The following is a 16,228-nucleotide window of genomic DNA, read 5'->3' as shown; positions in this document are numbered from 1 at the left end:
CTATACTGGATTAAATTCTGGATGTTTTTTTCAACTTTCCCAATCATATTAACAATTTAGTTGGAGTGTTTCTTTTAGTAGCTATATTATTGATCTAATTTTAATAATATTTAGACGTTTTTTTCTTTTTATTTTTTTGTTTTCTTAAAATACATTTTTATTTTTAAGTGAGACTTTAAGAAGAGAATTTAATCTCTGAAATTATCTTGTCATGAATCAGTTCTATTTTCTTTTTTGAGAAACAGTAATAATCATAGTTCATGAAGTTGGATTTGTGGTTTACAGCAGTTGCTATAATCTGTTTTTGATATGAATAAAATAGTTGAGTCATCTAATGAAAAATAATTTTCCCTCTGTGGATTGAAAATTATTTCAGAAACCTTTTAAAATTCAAAATGAAACAGCATTGCTTCTACAATGTGCCTAATGTTCATTTCCATGCAGTGATTTATTTATTTACAGAGGAACTATTAACAAGAAGATGGCCCACAAGTGATTGGTTGATGTTTTCTTGACCAGAAAAAATCAAACTTGTGGCAAATTTTACTTTTTATTTTTACTGATGATTATGAGAATGGAGTTGAGGAGCTATACCTTTTTGGTGGAGTGGTGGGTGCCTCCTAAGTGGCTCAACAACAAATAAACCCATCAAGAAATATAGAGATGAACAAACACTTTCTGAAAGAGACTGGCTAGTAGGCATATCAAAAGTGTTCATCATCACTTATTAGGGAAATACAAATCAAAATGACAATGAGATACCACCTCACACCAGTGAGAATGGCATATATTTAAAAGACTGGAAACAGGTCAGAAAGACAGACAGGTAGAGTGCTCATCTTGCATATGGCAAATGCCTATGGGTTATATCCCCACCACTCTATGTGATCAACCAAGGCCACCTCAGCACAGAACCAGAAATTAGCCCTGAACAACACCGGTTGTGGTACAAAAGAAAGAAAAGTTTGGAAGCAGCCACTGTTGGTGGGATGTGATGAAAAAAGAACACTCATTCACTGCTGTTGGGAATGTCATCTGGCTTAGCTCCTGTGAAAACAGTACGGAGACTGCTTAAGAAAACAGGAGTCTATTTACAGAGGAACTATTAATAAGCTGGGTTCCATGTAATCCAGCAATTACATTTGTCATCAAAAACATTAACTTGAAAAGATATATGCAACCCTATGTTCATTACAATTCTAAGCACAACCAGAATATAGAACAGTCCAAATATCCAAAATTAGATGTATGGGTAAGAAAGTACTGATACTTTAGCCACAGAGATGGCAAAGGGATTAAGGCACTTACCTTCATGTGGCTGGTCCCAGTTTAATCCCTGGCACCACATATGATCCACTGAACACCGAGCATGGCCAAAAGTGATCCCTGAGCATAGAACCAGGAGTAAGCCTTGAGCACATCTGAGTATGCTCCCCCTCCCCAAAATAGCTTTTGTATATGTACACATTGAAATATGCAGCTATAAGGAAAGATGAATTTTGAGGTTTTCTGCAACTTGGATGGAAGGCATAGTGTTAGACAACATAAATCATAGAGAAAAGGACAAATAACCCAACAATCTCACTCATCTCCAGTATACAGGGAAACAAAACTCAAGGCAATAGATAATTTGAATGATAAAAAAATACTCCAGTTCTTTCATTATAAATGGATTACCAAGTAGTGGGGTTAGTAGAAACATAAGAGGCAAATAAGTGAGATGACAGTGGTACAGTTATCTTAGGAATTTTGGTCATGGCGAAGGTGTAGTGATTTTTGTATATCAAAAACTATTAATGTTAAAATTATTGCAACCATGTTACCTAAACTACAATAAACAAGATTTGTGTGTGTGTGTGTTTGGACCATACCTTGTGGTGCTCAGAGGTTATGCCTGGTTCTGCACTTGGGAATTACTCCTGGCAGTGTTTGGGGGATCATATGGGATACCAGTGATCAAACCCAGGTGGCCACAAGCAAGGCAAATGTACTTGCCTGCTGTACTATGGCTCTAGCCCCAGATTTTTAATTCTTCATACATAAAACCAACTATAAAGCCGGAGCATTCACTAATTTGTGCAATCAAACTTTCAAACTCTAATGTGAATAAAATTACATATAGAGTTTCCCTCAAATTTAAAGGATATGCCCTAGGAATTTAGATTTATTAATGTGAATAGTAGGATCAAAATGTTGCATTTTTATCAAGAATCCTATATTGTAATGCATATGTCCCAAGAATAACAATTTAATAAATGCATATAAATACTGAATTTTAATTGCCTCATCTATAAACTGGGATTAGAATACCTCTTCAGAGAATTATGTTGAGAAATGAGCAGGTAATTATATGTAATCCATTTAGCCCAGTACCTGGCAAAGAATACTAGCTAGTACTAGCATAGAGTAAGGACCTGGTAGATAGAAATAAAGGATAGGGGTGCAAAAGTACAACCCATAAATGCCTTACATTTGCAAGGAAATTGCTATGCAGTTTCCTTTTAAACTTGCATTTTTTCATCATGTCCTCATAATTAGCATGCGGATTTGAAACGCAGGGTGATGGGGGCAAGTCACCCATCCGCGACTCCGTGTAAGCCTGGAGATTTCAGTAACAAGTATCACACAGCTGGGTTTTTCAGCAGATTCACTCATGGTTGAGGCTCAGCCGAGCCTGTGGAGATTGGCCATGAGCATGGTGGTGATTGAATTCTGGAGGTTTTTGGCTGCTAGGGCTCTGTTGGGGCAAAGAGGGGAACTCACCTGCCTTCTTCTGGGTTGCCCCAAATGAGACAGTCTGTCACAGGATCCAGAGACATCTCTATGACATGTTGACACATTAGCTCATTAATGGCCATGATCCAGAGATGCACAAATAAATCTCTCAGAGGAAAGCAACACAGAGTGACATGTCACAGAGATGCCTCCAGACCCCAAAGTCACCATCCAGTTAGAAAAATAATTAATTAACCTCAACTGTGTAACCATATTTAAAATTTTAGAATTTCTGGAGTGACATCTCATTCTCTACACCCCTGATTTACCAAGAGTAGCACACCACATTTGATGGGTGTAAAATAGAAGGCAAACCAATCTTGGGGAGGAAAAATTATATATAAGGCCCTACCTTTAACAATATGCCACTTATCTATTATACAAACGTTTAAATGGCTCCAAAATGAAATATAACAACCTTAACCCACTTTCCTCTAAGGAAACTTTTTGGGTTATTTTTAGTGGATTATTCATAACCACTGTACTATCTCCCAGCCCAAGATGATTTTTATTTTTAGAACCATTCTCATAGGTGTGATGAGATCCTTGCAGTTTTGGCTAGTATTTGTACTATAATAAGAGGTGATGAACATCTTTTTATAAATTATTTAAATCCTGCTTAGGCGTCGGATATGGGATCAGGGTAGAAACATTCAAAACATGATGGTGGGAAGGTGTTATGGTGGTGGGATTTGTGTTGGAATATTAAATGTAATAAATTATTGTGAACAACTTCATAAAATATAAAGAAAAGAAAGGAAAAGATTTTAAAAATGAATTCAACGAGAGTCTGCCATCATGATTGTTTACTCACAGACTCAATAGAAACAAACCTCAAAGCAACTGCGAGGGTATAAGTTTCCTTTGATTTTTAAAATCAAAGAATTAGACCTGGAGCTAGAATTCAATGGTATAATGCTTGCTTTGCATGTGATGCACTGGGTTTGGTCACTGGCACTGTAACAGAACAAAACAAAACAAATCAAAATCAAGAAATTAGTATGCTTCTGAATTAGTGTCCTATAAATTTTAGAACTGATGATGAGTTTCAAATTGACAGAATGGTAGTATATGGTTAAGAGCTAGGTTTCACAGGAGACAAACTTGATTCTGCACTCTAATACTTGTGTTAAATTCATAATTTTATTTTAGTCCTCTAACCCTTAATTTAGCCTCTTTTTAAAATGTTACTAATAAAGCAGTGATTCAATAACATCATATACATATGGATTCTCAAAATAGAAGCTAGCATGAAAGAAACCACCTACTAGAACATATTATAAGTCCTATTAATGTGTGGGGTCTTTTCTTTAAAGTAAAGCAAAAAATTTTCTCCTAATTTACAGATAGCTAATGGAAAATAATTCGTCAGTATAACTTTTTACTTCACTAGGAAAAAAATAAGCATGAAGAGATTATGTCACTAGGCCAAAACATAAAATGATGCCAAAGCAAGGTCAGATTTCTGGCCTGACCAAGACCTTGTCTCTTCTCTAGAGATCTCTGTGATCTTTTCATTTGACTTGAAAGAAAGATTTTCACTTGGGGAATTCCCTTGTAGACTTCCCGTGGTTTTATCCCAAATGCTCTTGGGTCTGGAAAAGTACTTTGAATTCTCATTTCTAGTATTCTGAGTTTCTCTTAAAGATGGAAGTTTTGCTGAGTTAAGTCCCACAAAGTTCTTACAGGTTCCAATTTGGAACCAACCCTAAATCTTTTGTGGCTTCAAGTTAGTTTTGGCAGAACACTTTCAGAGTGGGAGGGTTTTAAACGAGCTTCTTTAAAGAGTCACTTAAAAGCATTCACTTAGGCTCACACCAAAATAAACTGACTACTCTATTCCCACGGATTTTAGAGGTACAAGGGTTAGAATTCAGGGGAAATGTGGTAGGCAAAGCCTACTGAGAATTTGGTTGAAGCTGTGGTCTTTAAACAGAAGCAAGACCATAGCATAATTAAAAGCAACTTTCTCACGAAGACTTTGGTTAAAAAACTTTCTATTGCTCAAAGCTCTCATATTATTAAAAGGTGGTTATATATATTTAAATACCTATATACAAAACATGTATATAGTACTTATATATACTTTGTCCCAGCACTGAAGGCTGAATGATAAAATTAGTATTTTCTGGATATAAAAACTTCAAATGTACTTCCAGAAATTAAAAAAAACTCTAAATTTTTATTGAAAGTGATGATGAAAATTTTAGTTTAACATGTCTATGAAAAACCATAATAGTCAATGCTGACAAATACTAATGACTTTTATAGTCACTATACAGCATCTTTAGGTAAGCTTGTTCTAGAAAAGTGAAACACTGAGATATTTTCACACAGTATTTTTTTCTCCATAGTTTTTATATATTTTGTTATGTCTGAGAATTATATGTTATTTGGAGCTTTTGATCCATCGGGATGTTTAAGATCTCAAACTGATGATCTCTTAATTCTTTCTCATAAATTGTGAATAATTGCCAATAGAATTTTTTTCCTGCACAGGAAGTCAGGTTCAAACTTCTTAAAGTTGGAGCTGGAGCAATAGCACAGTGGTAGGGCGTTTGCCTTGCACACGGCCGACCTGGGTTCAAATCCAAGCACCCCATATGGTCCCCAAACACCACCAGGAGTAATTCCTGAGTGCAGAGCCAGGAGTAACCTCTGAGCATAGACGGGTGTGATCCAAAAAGCAAAAAGGAAAAAAAAAACAAATATTTTAAAGTTAAGTTAGGTAAAAGCTTCAGTGATAAAGTGTATGTTTTGAATGTGTGAGGCTCTGAGTTTGTTCCCCAGCACCAAAACTTTACATTTGGCTTATTATATTGACTTTGTTTAGCATGATGATGAATTTTCATGTTTAATAACTATAAAAATTTAATTAAAATACGGATTTATTTCTATTTCATACTTTTGAATACTGTACAATTTTTTAAAAAATCTTTATCCAACTAAAGTACCTTTTTTACTAGTAACATTAAAACAAATTTTTTATTTTATTGACTTCAATATTTTATTGAGATCATTGACATTGTGTACATTTAAGGTGTAGAACATGTTGATTTGACACTCCCTACCCTAGTATCAGCACACTCAGTATTCATTTTTTTGCTCTTTTGGGCCACACCCAGCAGTGCTCGGGGGTTCTTGACTCTGCACTCAGGAATTACTCCTGACAGTGTGTTGGGAACTATATGGGATGCCAAGGATTGAACCTGGATCCACCATGTGCAAGGCAAATGCCCTATCCACTGCACTATCACTCTGGCCCACACTCAGTATTCTGAGTAAGGAAAAGATCTTTTTCACAACGTCCCCACATGGCTATAAAAATGAAATTTTTCTTTTATTCTTTTTAATATCCTCGTCTTGAAATAATTTGTTTGTATGCCAACAGGGTGCTGAAACATTTCTGATGGACTCCTGGAATTCCACAAAAGTATTCTCTCATCTGTAAGTATCTTAATCAGTGTTCTTAGAGAGACAGAATGTGTGCAAAAGAGTGAAGTCTTTTATTTCACCATTTGGGTAGTTATGCCTGATTTTACTTTTTTTTTTTTTTTTTTTTTTTTTACAAAATAGTTACACTGACATCTTGTGGTAATTGATAGGGTTCACTTGCACAAAAGTGGTAAAATGAAACAAGGACAACATGCTGTTTTCATTTTGTTTTGAAAATATTGTCTTAGCTACTGTACTATCTCTTCACATGGGGATTTTAACTGCAAGGCAATTCAGGAGCTAAAGACTTGCCTTGCATGTGACTGATCCTGGTTTGATACACAATATTGTACACGGTCCCCTGAGCATTACTAGGAGTAAAACCTAATCATAGTCAAGTGTCATACAACCTTCCCCAAAATTAAAATAATTAAGGGGATTATAAAATAAAAGGAAATTCCTACTGAATGGAAGGGAACATTTATACAGCAATGCAACAGTTAAAGTGGTAGTATCCATGAAATATAAAACTCAACAAGTGGAAAACAATACCCTTGTCAAAAAATGGGAAGAGGAGTTAAACAGACACTTCTCCAAATAGAACATGGCAGGCCAGAAGTCATATTAAAAAGTATTCAATATCATTTAATATCAGGAAAACATAAAAAAGTAAAAAATGTAAAACAAAAGAGCAATGAGATCACCTCACACCAGTGAGAGTGGCATATATATATTCATATACATACATATATGCATATATATGTGATGAAAATTGAACGCTCTTTCAACTGTCAGAAGGACTGTCATTTGGTTTTGCTTCTATGGAAAAGTTTGGAGACTGCTCAGCAAAATAGGACTTCCCTGACTGAGACCTCTGGGGCAATCTTGGGAGGGGACAAGCCAAGTTCTTACCAAAACTGGGCAGCTGCATTCACACCCCAATAGCTGTGACCAGACCTCCAGCAAGACTCCACTAACTATCAACTGAGCTCCACAAAAATTTTGGCAAAACCTGTCAAAAAGATCAGGTCCATGCATCCAGCCAGACTCCACGACCTCACACCTGAGCTCCACAAAAATTTTGGCTTAACCTACTCAATACCCCTATTGCGGACCACAACACCCAAAAGGAAAGAGAGAGAACTAAAGGGAATGCCCTGCCACAGAGGCAGGGGGGCTGCGGGGGGGGGGGATGGGATTGGGAAGTGGGAAGGATACTGGGTTCACTGGTGGTGGGGAATGGACACTGGTAGAGGGAGGGGTGCTAGAACATTGTATGAGGGAAACACAAGTATGAAAATATGTAAATCTGTTACTGTACCTTCATGGTGACTCACTAATTAAAAAAATAAATAATTGGAAAATAAAAATCAATATTAACTTAAAAAATTAAAGATAAAATAAAAATAATGTTTACAAGTTTAAAAAAAATTTGGCTAACCTGCCAAAAATTTCAGGTACACTGAGTTTGGGGCTAGAGCGATAGCACAGCGGGTAGGGCATTTGCCTTGCACTTGGCCAACCCAGATTTGATTCCTCTGTCCCTCTCAGAAAGCCCGGCAAATTACCAAGAGTATCCTGTCCGCACAGCAGAACCTGGCAAGCTACCCAGGTGTATTCAATATTCCAAAAACAGTAACAGCAAGTCTCACAATGGAGATGTTACTGGTGCCCACTCGAGAAATCGATGAACAACAGTGCTGAAGACAGTGCAGTGCTACACTGAGCTTTATTTTGGCTGTAAACTGGACCTTCTCTGTTGGAGTGTGTGATCTTCCCCAACGTCCTCATACTTCTGGAAGCTCTGACAGCCACACTCATGTCCCACTGCCACCACCATAAAAGCTGATCTACTGGCCCTATTCCAGAGACTCCTAAATAAATCTCAAAAGAGATCAACTAGCCACAAAAATTTCTCAGATACCAAATCCAGGATGGGACCTCTGGGGCAATCTCAGGAAGGAGGTGGACCAAATTCCCACCCTACCAATGCCTCAGCAGCCACATTCATATCCCAACAGCTGCCACTCTGCCTCTGGCCAGAGTGCTCAGCTAAATATTCTGAATTTTCTGGAGCAACATCTCAAATTCCACAATGCTAACATCCCAGTAGGAGCGCACCAGATCGAATGGTAAGGTAACATAGAAGCCAACTGATCTTGACTAACAAAAACATTAATACAGAAGGCTTAACTTGCAATAACAGCTTAGTAAACTTTCAGATAAGAAGTTAGTGTCCCTTTTGTGAAATACAATTTTCACAAATTTTCTTTTACTGAAGTACTTCTTGATCATTCCATTAGCCATTTGGTGGCTAGTAATATAAAATAAATTATTGTGGGCCTGGTACTAAGTCAGGCTTGAGGAGTGGTTGGGGAAAGGGAGACAATGATGGAGGGAAGCTGACAGTGGTAGTGAAATTGGTATTGGAATAATGGATGCCTGTAACAAATCATGAACAACTTTGTAAACCACAGTGTTTAAATAAAGTGCATGGGTGGAGGGGGACAAAAATAATAAATAAATAAAGATCACTGATGATCACAGAACTAGAAAAATCACTATCAGTACCACCAGCTGGTTAAACAAGTGTGGAATATTCAGTCCCAGGTTGGATATGCATCAGAAATCTAGAAAAATGACAGAAGCAGCTTTTCCCATCACATCAGGTTAGTTTCATGGTACTGACAATCTCAGGCAATATCTAGGTCATAAGGAAGCTATACCAAAAACCCAGAAAAGGGGAGAATCCTGGCTTTCTACTTATTGGGATGTAATACATATGTGACAATGAACTGCTTCCGTGGGGTAGGGAGGAATCTATAGGAGTCCTAGAATAGGCTTGCAACTTAATAAATTTACATGAAATTTTTTTAAAAAACAGAATAGAGCCTCTTTATTACCCAATTATTGCATCTTGGCATATGCAAAAATTAACTCAAAAATATATATGTACACATTTAATTACAGCACTGTTATAAACAAGTTATGGAAACAACCATATGTACAATTATGGGTCAATGAATAAAGAATTAATGGTAGATATATACACACTGAAATATGCAGCTATGAGAAGAGATGAAATCTTGTAGTTTGCTACAACTTGGATGGAACTGGAGGGCATGTTAAGCAAAACATGTCAGAGAGAAGTGAAAAAACTGGTTGGCCTCACTCTTTTGGTATATGAAGAAATAAAACAAGAAATAAAACAATATCAGGTGACTTTTGATTTGACAAACACTTTGCCATTTATTACAAAAGCACTGAAGAGAGAAGTAAAGAGGCTGACTTAGATGTTATATAAGAACAGTGATGAAAGTCCTGGGCAGCTTGGATATGATAAAGAAATAGTAACTACATCAAAAGCATAAACATTAATACTTTTTGCATGTGGTTGTCCAGCTATGCCAGCAACATTTGTTAAAGAGGCTTTCCTTGCTCCACTTTACATTTCTTATCAAAGATTACATGCTCCCTTATCAAAGATTAGATTTTCATACATTTGAGGTTGTGTGTAAGGATATTCCACCCTGTTTCATTGGTCTGCAGCTCTGCCTTTGTTACAATACCATGCTGTTTTAACTGTTACTGCTTTGTAGTAGAGTTTGAAGTTGGGGAAGGTGATGTCTCCCATCTTCTTTTCCCCAAGAATTGCTTTAGCTAGTCTTGGGGTTTGTTGTTACATATGAATTTCAGGAGCATTTGATCAATTTCTTTGAAGAATGTCATGGGTATCCTTATAAGGATTGTATTGAATCTGTATAATGCTTTGGGCAGTATTGCCATTTTGACAATGTTAATTTTCCCAATCCATGAGCAGGGGATATGTTTTCATTTCCTTGTGTTCTCTTTTATTTCTTGGAGCAGCGTTTTGGAGCTTTCTTTGTACAGGTCTTTTACCTACTTAGTTAAGCTGATTCTGAGGTACTTGATTTTTTGTGGCATAATTGTGAACAGGATTGCTTTGATTGCTTTTTTCATGTCACTTTCCTCTGTCTCATTATTTGCATATAGGAAAGCCATGGACTTTTGGGTATTCATTTTATAGCCTGCAACTTTACTGTGCAAATTTCTTGGTAGAGGATTTAGGGTTCTCTAGATATAGTATCATATTATCATATCATATCATATCATATCATATCATATCATATCATATCATCAGCAAATAGTGAGAGCTTGATTTCTTCCTTTCCTATCTGGATCTCCTTAATATCTTTTTCTTGCCTAACTGCTATTGCAATTACTTCCAGTACTATATAGAACAGAAGTGGTGAGAGTGGCAACCTTGTATTGTCCCTGATCTTAGACCTCGACCTAACACCATGCACAAAAGTCAGATCAAAATGGATTAAAGATCTCAACACCAGACCAGAATCCATTGGTACATTGAAGACAAGGTCAGCAAAACTCTCCACAATATTGAAGCTAAAGGTATCTTCAGTGATGACATGCCACTGACCAACCAAGTAGAAACATATACATAAGCAAATGGACTACATTAAACTAAGAAACTTCTGCACCTCAAAAGATACAGTGACCAAAATACAAAGACAATCTACAGATTGGGAAAAGATATTCATTCAATATCCATCTGATAAGTGGTTGATATCAAGGATATATAAGGCACTGGTTTTACTCTACAAGAAGAAACATCCAATACCATCAGAAAATGGGGCGATTAAATGAACAGAAACTTTCTCAAGGAAAAAATATGAATGGCCAAAAGGCACATGAAAAATGCTCCTCATCACTAATCATTAGGGAGATGCTGATCAAAACAACTATGAGATATCACCTCATACCACAAAGACTGGCACACATCCAAAAGAATGAAAGCAACCGGTGTTTGCGTGGATGCGGGGAGAAAGGGACCCTCCTTCACTGCTGATGGGAATGCCGACTGGTTCAGCACTTTTGGAAAACAGTATGGATGCTTCTCAAAAAATTAGAAATTGAGCTCTCATTTGACCCAGCAATACACTTCTGGGAAGATATCCTGGAGAGGCAAAAAGTACAGTTGAAATTACATCTGCACTTGTATGTTTATTGCAACATTGTTTACAATAGCCAAAATCTGGAAAACACCCGAGTGCCCAAGAACAGATGACTGGTTAAAAAAAAACTCTGGTACAGCTACACAATGGAATACTATGTAGCTGTTAGAAAAGATGAAGTCATGAAATTTGCATACAAGTGGATCAATATGGAAAGTATCATGCTAAGTGAAATGAGTCAGAGAGAGAGGGACAGATAAAAAAAAGATTGCACGCATCTATGGAATATAAAGTAACAGAATGGGAGACTAACTGTGTAAACACAAAAAAGGAGGCACAGGGCAGTGGCACTCTATCTCTCCCGCTGCCTGCATTTGGTAGTCTCGAGCTGCTTCCCCACCCAGGGAGGTAATGGCAATGAGGAGGCAAAGGAAGGAATGAGGACCAGGGTGGTTGGTCTCAGTTGCAGTTTATTCCATTCCCATCTCCTCTGATTCTCCTCCTGCTTCTTCCTCCTCCATGCTACTTCATTCTTCTTGCTCTGGGTCTGGATCTTGATCTGGCTTCTCCAAATCTGGCACTTGAACCAGCCGTCAGTCCACTCTTTCAACCTAGTTAAATTCCCAAGCATGAGGGGTTGGGGCTTACATATAGGTGTGGTCACAATCAATAGAGGTAAAGTTCTTTCCCTCAGGGGATGCTTCTCCTAGGACATATTCTCTTTCAGCAGGACACCCACCCAAGAGCAGAATCCCATGGGTGTGTTTCTCCTCTCCTCATCCAACTAACATATGAGCATTCATAATATTAATCATTTTATATGGACATAGTAAGAGATACATTAATCTTATAGAATTGCTCTCCTGCGGTCATCTCAATCTCAGACTACAGTGCTCAGGCCAGATTAGTCTTTCCTATCCCTAGCAGGGTCCTAGTCTCGTCGTTGCTTTTGGATCATGACAGCATTTGTCCATGATCAAGCTCTTAACTTATAGTTAGGAATCCTGGTGTTTTGACCTGACCCATATCGATGCCAGGGTAGCTCACAGCTTGCCCTGGGTCCTTTCAGTCCCTTGTCGGGACTCTGCTTTTGAGGTGCTAGGAACTAAGGCCAACTGAAGCTTAAGTCAAGAAAACAGATGCCTGGAAATGAATAATATTCAAAGCCAATTAAGTCCCAAGTAATAAAAGCATAATATTGACTGTCTTCCTTTATCCATACAAAAAAGACATTGCTTTAAACTAAACTATTCAAAAGACATAAAGAGAGGAGAAAGACAATATTTCACTCATACATATAAAATCATAGATTTTTGAGGAATCTGACCTTACAAGTTAACAGAGTCAGATTAGTGGGGAAAGGTGGTAGACCGGTTGGGGAAGAAAGCATGGAGAGGAGTTTACAGATAAACGCAGTGGAATGGAAGTGCCTCGGGAGCACTGTGATAAACCTAAGCTTCCTGTGGCAAGGGGAACAGGAGATATCAATGTTGTCTTAAAATGTTTAGAGATTATTACCAGGTAACCCTAAACTCTTTGTGGCAAGGGAGAAAGGACAAACCAATGATATCCTACAACTAACACCAAAGAGTAGTGGAGATAAGTACCAGGAGGTTTGCTCCAATGCTTGGAAGCTGGCTGCATATGCTGGGGGAAAGGGAAGCCCTAATAGAGAAGGGAACACCAAGTAAAGGGGATCTGGAGGATCTGCTCGGGATGGGAGATGCATGCTGAAAGTAGACTATAGACTGAACACGATGGTCACTAAATACCTCTATTGCAGACCACAACACCCAAAAGGAGACAGAGAGCAAAAGGGAATGCCCTGCCACAGAGGCGGGGTGGGGAGCTGGATATAGTGGGGGTTGTGGGAGGGACACTGGGATCATTTGTGGTGGAGAATGGGTACTGGTGGAGGGATGGGTACTCGATCATTGTACAACTGAAACACAAGCATGAAAGTTTCTAAGTTTACGTCTATACCACATGGTGTTTCACTAATAAAATTTTTTTTAAAAAAACCATTAACACTTTTGTAACCAAATTACCTAAACTGTGAGAAAATAATATTTTTCAATGTCTTTTTTTATAACTGCCAAGTTATACCTTAATTATTCTAACTAAGTACCCTTTTCTCCCAAGTCCTTCATTCTACCCATGGCATTATGCTAATTGTATCAGATATAGATCTCTCTTATTCTCATAAAATTATCAGAATTCCACTTTTAAAAGGATCACTGATTTCAGCAATCTTATCTCTTTCTGCATGAACTGTCTGTTCTAACCATGCTGATATCATTCTTCTATTATAAAGTAATTTACCTTTGCATTCGTGAAATTTTGTTCTTGTCCTCCACCACACATATCCACTTCTTGAAATTATAACTATCCTCCAAGGACTAACCCTAGGTAGGGTTCTCCTTTGTAGGGTGAAATCATTTGAGATCATAATGTTCTTTTCAGATACTAGAATAGACATTGTGAGTAATATTCAAATAATTTTCTATATTGCTAGATGTATTAGACTTCCCCAAAGGAACTATGTATCAAAATTATATATGCATATGCATATGTATATGTATGTGTGTACATATGTGTACATATACACATATGTATCAAAATTATATATGTATATGTATATGTATGTGTGTGCACATATGTGTATACATATATGTGCACAGACACACACATATATACATGTACATTCCACCTGGGAAAATCTTATTAAAATACTAATATTGTTTATTAATACTATGATATGATGGAAAATTCTGCATTTCTGAAATTTTTAAAAGACAAAAAAGATAAATTATTATGTCACATATGTGCAATAAAAATAAGTTACATTTTTTAAGTAGCAAAGTTGAGGCTGTAGAAGTAGTATAGCAGATAAGGCACTTGGCTCCCCAGGCACTCACAGGTGTGACCCAAATAAATAAATATAGTAGAATTGTGAATTTTACTATAGGGAGGTAAGAAATTGTTTACTCTAGGGAGGTAAGATGTTGTTTATATTGAAGGGAACAACTTGCAAATATTACCACATAATCCATAATTACTCTAAAACATAGTGTGGTGAATATCAACAGCAATATGGTATAATTATATGAAAAAATAAGTATAACTACAGAGATATATATTAATGTATCAAAGAACACATTATACACATTAAATTTACCTAATAGGTGTAAAATGTATTAAATAAATATAAAACATGTTCTTATATAAAAATTAGAAGAAACAGTATAGTTTTTCATGATTTTACAAATAGAACTACCATATGATCCAGAAAAATTGAAATTGCTATATTAGACAGTTACATTCCCCATTCTCATTACAGCATTGTTTATAATAGCCAACATGTGGAAACACCCAAATACCCATCAATGGGTGAATAAATAAAGAAAATATGGCATAAGTCTATAAAAAAGCATATTTTTCAGCAAAAATGAAAGTTTAGTATTTGTGACAGCATGAATGAAACTTGAGGGCATTAATCTAAAGTAGATAAATCAGTCAGAGAAAAATCTGTATCACATGATCTCATATGTGGGGTTGAAAAATTAATCAGTGACTTTCTTTATGCTAATTGTGATCAAGAAAAAATAAAAACTAAACCTTTATTTTATACCATATAAGATATTAGTTAATTGGAAAAAGGACCTAAATGCAGGTGCAAAAACTGTCAAAGTTTAGGAGAAAAAATAAAATAAAAGTTGATTTTTTGACTCAACTTTGATGGTGATTTTATTATTTTGAGACCAAAACTCTGAACAACAGCAAAATCTTATGTAAGTTTTCTTCAGGAATTTAAATTTTGTGTATCAAAGGACACTATCCAGAAACTGAAAGATAATCTAAGAATAGAAGAGTATTTTACAATTCTACATCTAATAATCCAAATGGCCTAATATCCAAAATGTAATGAAACTCTAATACATCTACCAAAGAAAAATGACGGCCACTTTTTAGTGGGCAACAAGCTCAAATAAGCATCTCTTTAGAATGACATACAAATGTCAAATTAACTCATTTGACAATGCTTTATATCACTAGCCATTAGTCTTTTTTTTTTTTTAACTTTTTGGGTCACACCTGGCAATGCACAGGGGTTATTCCTGGCTCTGCACTCAGGAATTACCCCTGGTGGTGCTCAGGGGACCCTATGGGATGCTGGGAATTGAACCCGGGTCGGCCGTGTGCAAGGCAAATGCCCTACCCACTGTGTTATCACTCCAGCCCCATAGCCATTAGGGAAACGCAATTCAATAGCACAGTAATTTACCATTATATGCTGAGTAGGACTATTATTAGCAATAAGTCAGAAAAATACAAGTGTTGGTGAACATTTGAAGAGGGTAAGTGGAATCCTTGTTCCAAGAATTGGAATCCTTGAAACCTTGAAATTCTTCAGCATTCTTAAAGCAAAGTTTAAAAAAAATGAAATATTGTCCAACCCTCGTTGCTAATAGCACTGCCACTATGAAAAAATTGTGACATTCCTCCAAAAGAGAAATATAGAATTGTTATGTAATCCATAATTTCTAATTCTGAATACATGCCCGGAAGAATTGGGATAGAGTGATAGTTCAGTGGATAGGGCATTTGCCTTGTTCGTGGTTGATCCCGGTGCAATCCTCAGCACCCTAAGCCCACCAGAAGTGATCCCTGAGTACACAGCCAGGAGCAAACCTTGTGCACCACTGGGTGTGGCCCCCAAATAAAGCAAGGCAAAATAAAAAATGAATTGAAAACAAGGATTCAAACAGAAATTATTTTTTAAATGTTTTATTGAATCACTGTGAGATAGTTACAAGCTTTCATGTTGGGTTATAATCACACAATGATCAAACACCATCCCTCTACCAATGCACATTCCCCATCACCAATATCCCTTGTATACTTCCCCTTTCCCACCTTTCCCCTGCCTCCATGGCAGACAATATTCCCTATACTCTCTCTCTGCTTTGGGGAATTATGGCTTGCAACACAGACACTGAGATGTCATCATGTTTGGTCCATTA

This window comes from Sorex araneus, chromosome 1 (assembly GCF_027595985.1).
Source record: "Sorex araneus isolate mSorAra2 chromosome 1, mSorAra2.pri, whole genome shotgun sequence".
NCBI classification, from domain to species: domain Eukaryota; kingdom Metazoa; phylum Chordata; class Mammalia; order Eulipotyphla; family Soricidae; genus Sorex; species Sorex araneus.
Note: the sequence above shows the minus strand (reverse complement) of the source record.